Raw genomic sequence first — 6,444 nt, forward strand, 5'->3', positions numbered from 1 at the left:
TCTTTACTAAGGGAAGATTCCCTTCACCTAAAAGTTAATGGTCTGTGATTGTTTCCAGCTCCCCACTTCTAAACTAAAGTAATGCTGGGTGTGCTGCTCTAGGCTCCACCAACAGTCATCTCTTCATATCACGTTATTTACTGTTTGATTCCTCAGAGTGGTGGCACTTAAAGGTACTCAGAGTCCAGTCCCCTCGGGGACGGATACCTGGCTTTGTTAACATTGAAATTACTGGGTTTTCTCACCTCTTTCTTCTTTCTCTGATGCAGTATATAAGGTGGGTCTGCAATCACTTGGCAGAGAACATGGCAGCAGGGGGAGATGCTGTCCGACTGTTCTCTCACAATGATTGTACTTAATAAAGCTGCCGTTGGACCTGTCCTAAATTGTGCTTGTTTTATTACACAGCTGGAGTCCCCAGATTCTCTGACAAGATGTAATCACTGTTTAGGAATGGTAATGCATGCAATGTTGAAATTCATATATAAATTATTTATACCACAACTGATTGGGAAATTCACTAGATAAACTACTCATGATTATTATTCTGTTGGCTCTGATTTTTTTGTGAATTATGTACCTCTGAGAACAAATTGCTTGTACTTGGGAAAAAGATCACTGAACCAGTATAATCTTTACTTGACATGTCAAGAAATCGCAAGAAGTTTATTCCAATTATTCTATGATATAGGAGCGTATATCAGAGGACCTGTGTTTAATATTGCCATTAATAAATATTCTGTAAAGTGCTTACAGGCCAAGATGAATGAATGCACATTGCAGTCTATGAGAAATCCAGAAGTGGAAAACAGGTTATAAAACATAACAGTGAAAACAATGATGTTCATGAGTGGAAATATCTGTCTGCATATGCAATTTCCTGATTTTATTAGTTTCCATATACTTGTAAAATAAGTTTGACCTTGTTCTAGCCCTCACGTTATAGTAGCTTGTGTTTGATCAATCATCCTTTTTATATGAACAATTTAGTTCGAGTAATAGCATATTACTCTGAAAAATATAACTGCAGAGATGTCTCTCTGTACTTAAGTACCACAATAACTAATGTTACAAAACAAGCTTACTTTCATCTGTTAATGTTTTCAGAATTAGCAAAAGATAGCAATATATCTAAATTCAGATTTTTTTTCCAAAATATTTTCATATTAAGGGCAAAAATATCTAAGCTTCAAGGAATTTTTTTAAAAAGACTTACATAGGTAAATATTCCATCGCAGAGGTGAAAATCTGGGTGAATCAGCAATATTCTAGTTTGCTGGACAGACAGAAAACAATAAAACAGAAAAAAAAAATGTGTTGGATCAACTCAATTCAAACAGCACTTGAGCCAGAGTAAAACAGTAAGTTGCATCCCATCAGTTTCCTTCAACATTTAATTAAGAAAGGAAACCAAAATACATAAAAACTAAGAATCAAAATACTTTGGAGACTTTTGTCATTAAAAGGAAAAATCAATATGGCAAGGAATATCATCTTTCTCTTAAGATTCTCTAAAAAACAGAACACTTCTGTTTGCTTATGCTTCCTCACACTGTTCCATCAATACTGCCAGAGACCAAAAAAACAGTGTGATGTTTCAGTGGCCTTTGCATGAATTTATTCCTCATCCACCCACCTGGTCTTCATTTCTAAGGGACCACCTCATCCATTGCTTCGGAACCCTTGTCCTGTCACTCAGCAAACTACTCGAGCCTAACCTCAGCCACTCTGTGCTAACATGTTCAAGTGTGCCTGAAAGATGTAGCTGTGGCTCAGCACAAACCAAGCATTCTGCCCTTTACAGCTTTGGTCTAATAGAATCCCAGACTATTTAGCACTGCACTGAAAAGGAACAGAGATATCTATCTATCACACATCCATTTATACCCAGCCACAGGAACGTCACCGTGGTTTAAAGTCAGCTCAGGATCCTTAGTACCTTTAAAGCAGAGGTTAGTCATCTGCAGAGCTCAGACTGTGACAGCAGAGAGTGAGGTGGAGAATGAATATGAATAAATGCTTCAGATTAAAAAAAAAAAAAAGAAAAAGAAAAGGAATGAAACAAGTAGTGTAATGGTAAATACACAAAGAACCTGCAGTGCTTCATCTAGCCTCTGCAAAGGACAACAGATTCTTTAAATGAATTGTTGTATCTAATTGGCACAGCCTGCAGACACTGCGGGAAAAACACTTCTAAATATATTCACCATTGATCATACTGGGAAAAAATAAGAGATCCAGTAAAGCAAAACATTTATTCATGAGTTTGGTTTTCCAGAAAAAAAAGCCAGGGTTTTTAATGTGCTTCTAACACTGCATTACCAATAACCTCGCACAACCCCGCAGAAGTATTCCTTTTACCTGTGACTGGAAACACGACTACCAAATTGTTTGGGGACTGGAAGAACAAACCTCAGGCCAGCCAGGCTCTCCTCGCCCCTGCCCCGCAGGCTGGCCACCAGGCTGGCACCGCCTGGGCCCGGTGTGCATGGGTGCTGCTCCCCCGTACCTCCCCCTGCCCGCTGCTCCCGCCACCTGGCCACAGCAACACACGGTCACACAAGCTGACTTGCCAGCTCTTAGTTACTCCAGTGATGCTTTGTGCATTTGTGCATGTACACTTGATACGGCCTCTTTCTGCCCTGTTTTATCATTCCAGAGGTTTTCCCTGCTCCTATCATCCTGCACCACTCGCTTCAGTCCTGTCCACCGCTCCCTCACTTCACCGTGGCCTGTAACCTCCCTCCCAGTGCTCCTAGTTCCAAGCTCTCCTCAGCAGGCTGGCAGCCAGCTAGCAAAGCTGCCCTTTCCCCCTTTCCAGGCGGATCCCACCAGAAGGAGAGCCCACCTTGTCCTCTTCCCAGGCCCCCCTAGGCCTGCCATTGACACTCATGGGGACAAACAGCAGGGGTAACAGCCCCCGAGCTGGACAGACCCTGGCAGCCTCGTCACAGCATCCGGGTCAGGGCCCCTGCGCTCCTGCCCCTCACTGAGGCAGCTGGCTCCCAGCCCTGCGGGACAGACTGCACCCTCAGCGGCTGCCAGGGCACCCGGCCTCTGCCACTGCCCTGCCAGAGAAGGAGCAGCCTTTCCCCCCAGCCAAGCCTCCTCCATTTCGGCACACTCCATACCAAGCATGGCCGCACGCCTTCCTGCGTGGGGGCAGGGGTTCAGGCACTCCCTCCCCAGGGTTTTCATGAAGACCCTGCCAGTCCTCACCCTCCCCGCTGCCGCTCAGCTGCTCCCCCGGCCGATGGCTCTCAGGTGGCACTGGCGGTGCAGGCAAGGTGGTACCAGGGCCCACCTCAGCCCCTCTGCACACACCGGCCAAAGCTCTGCACGTGCCCGGGTGCTGCTGGACCGCTCCCAGGGAAGCGTGAGGAAAGGCCCCTTCTTGTGCCCACCAACTTCAGCGATGCCACACTAGACTTGGAGGAGCCATGGATTCAGGCAGGAGCTGGGGTATCAAACACCTTGCAAGATCAGCCTCTTTCACTGTAGAACTGTTTGGAAGAGTTCCTGACATTCTCCAACTTCTAATTTGCTGAAATAGTTTCAGCGAGTTGGCGCGCATCGCATGACTGCAGTTACGAGCCATCCTCAACTCAGGACTACCCAGACAGATCTTTATCACCAGCTGCACAAGCCAACAATATATTGGTCCAGAGATTTTTATTGATACAAATCGTCCTCCGAGGTAATTTGTCTGGATCAAACTTTGCCATGTCAATTTGTAAACTTAATTAACTGTGGTCTCAATAAAAGCCAAGATTAGGAACATAATGATTAATTAGATCCTTTTAGGTAATGCAATGGTTGAATTAGCTAAATAAAAATAGTGGAGAAGCTGGCAAGAGAACGCTCCGCTGATGGATGTAGGTTTGTCTCACAAAAGCAAATGCAAGAAGCATTACGCATTAGCACAATAGAAATAACTACAACTTAATCATTGAAAGTTATACACCATTACTTTTTTTGTAAAAGCATAGCTATCGTAATGATATCTTACCCCAGAAAAAAGGGAAGCTTCAGCCTCTCCATATGACATCAGAATTTAAGAATTACCTTTAACCTCAGATAAGGAAGCAGGGACCGGTCCTACTAACCTATATTTTTGAGATGAGATAATACAGAGACAAAGATAATTCACAATTTCTTTTCCCCCCCTTACTTATGTGGGAGTAGTAGGCCTTTAATTAACCAGCATTGCCCATCAACACCAATTATTATTACAGCATTTTAAAGCTGTTCTGAGTTCTTTTTTCTGAATCCTGGATTACCCTTTATTTATTTATTTTTATAACATGTTCATATATGAATATGCACAAGATAGCAATTCCAAACATTCTGGTCACTGGTGAGAGCTCTGGGAATAGCACAAATGCTAACTGTTACAGCAGAAACCCTAGCAGGTCCTTCCTTTCAGGAGTTTAGAATAGTACCAGTGTAGATTTCTGTGATCTGAGACACTTTTCTCCCATGTTCCTTTTTAAGTTCAAGCTCTTTCCTCTATCTTTTGCAAACTTTACTTTAAAAAAAATTGATTCTATCCTCTGCATGGAAAGCATTTTAAAAGCACAGGATGTGTTATGTAGTTAACAGAAGGGTTGCTACGCAATGGCCAGAATATCACATGTGCATTAGGACTCCGGTTTACAGAGGTCAGGAAGAAACTTGTAAAGCTTAAATACTTTTGGAGAATTTAATAAAGCCATTGTATATTTTAGCATTTATAAACCAGGCTACCTTGGCAAATTGGATGCAGAACATATCTTTAGGTCTGCAAATAAATGGTAGCAACCAAATGGATTTAGCAATGGTCCCAATAGTCTGTTCTAGTCCTGCAAAGAACTTGCAGGCATTATTATTCGTTTGTCTTTTCCTTTCCACCTTTTCTTTTCTCAACATAGATTGTTAGCTTGGACTAAAAGCCTTTTTGGTATGGGTACAATTAAACTAAGTGTTTGACTCCTGGCAAAATAAGACTTCAGCCTAATTTAAGTTTTCTTAATAGTAAGTATAATACAAACCAGAAGATAAAAATGACTGATTACTTTCTACGTGCAGGTAAGACAAATTTAATCCCCTGCATATTTCCTTATTTTCCATCACCATTCTTTAGACTAAAAATATTTAGAGGGCAGATATTTCTCATGAGATTGATCTACAGTGGTATCTACTTTGTTGAAGGAAGTTCTAGTACTTAGTTTTGTTCTAACTCAACAATAACATCATGTGAGCTACAGTGGGATTAAGCTGGTTCCAGATGCTGGGGCTACTCATTGTCACAGGCACTGTTCTTTTTACTAGCCAGCACTGAAAACTACTGGCATTACTATTGTAGCATACCTATGCCAATAAGTTCAGTTGTGCTTATTGTTTCCCATATGCATTTAAGTCTGGAATAGCTGTGGTAACAGCTAATAAATTGTGAGGCTGAATTTCGTAGGTAAATTCTAAAATTATTGCAGTCAAAGGCACGTGAAATGGATTAACAAAAAACCACCCCACAAATATTTAAATATTCAAAATTGCAGAGATTTTTAGGAAAAAAAAAAAAGTAAACTATGTGCTACATGTTTTCCTTTATTCTCTCTACAAAAAGAGAACTGCAGCTGAGTAGCTAACTCAATCATTTGCAATGAGTCACAATTAAACAGAGGCTGCCAGACTCAATTAACGTATCAGTTTAGTACAGATATCATTCTGTCAAACCGAAGGAAGAACTGTTTTTTTCAGGTCCCAGTAGTTTATTGCTTCTTGCTTGTGAAAAAAACCCATACTTAATTCTAAAATTTCTAACCACTGCCTAACAGAACAGAAATAAAAGCCTAAGAACTGCAGCCTGTTCCTGGCTTGTATCTGTAACACTGCGGCCAGCAGGACCAGGGGAGCAATCGTCCTCCTGTACTCTTACAGGGGAGCATCTGGGTGGATTTTATGTCTAGCAAGCATTGAACTAAGAGTCAAATGCACTCTGCAGGCAACCATAGGGTTTTCATCCTCCACCCAGACACATTTCAACAAAACTTAACATCCTCTACTAACTGTGGTTCAAAGTGGCCGGTAGTTTGAACTTGCAGTGAGACAAAGGGCCACTGGGCAGGCAGAACAGAAGCCCTTAATCCTCCTTCCATTAAAGCACCACGCTATAGCATAACAGGGAAGGGGATCAAAAAGCAGGTGAGGCAACAGGAGTCAGAAGATACCACAGCAATAGTTATGACACTTTCTTTCATTCAAAGGCACAAGACTGTTTTTCAAGTTTCCAGACCAGTCCATCCAGGCAGCGGCCCCGCTCTTTTCAAAACAGCGTTGAAACCTATCTGTTGTCTGCAGCTACAAAATGCCCTACTTCCATTTTCATACATCACTTTAAAATCTCCGTGTTTGAGAATACTTGTTCTTCTGAACTGTCGGGGGGGGGGGGGGGGGGGGGGGTTG

Source organism: Falco punctatus (genome assembly GCF_963210335.1).
Source record: "Falco punctatus genome assembly, chromosome: 4".
In the NCBI taxonomy this organism is placed as follows: domain Eukaryota; kingdom Metazoa; phylum Chordata; class Aves; order Falconiformes; family Falconidae; genus Falco; species Falco punctatus.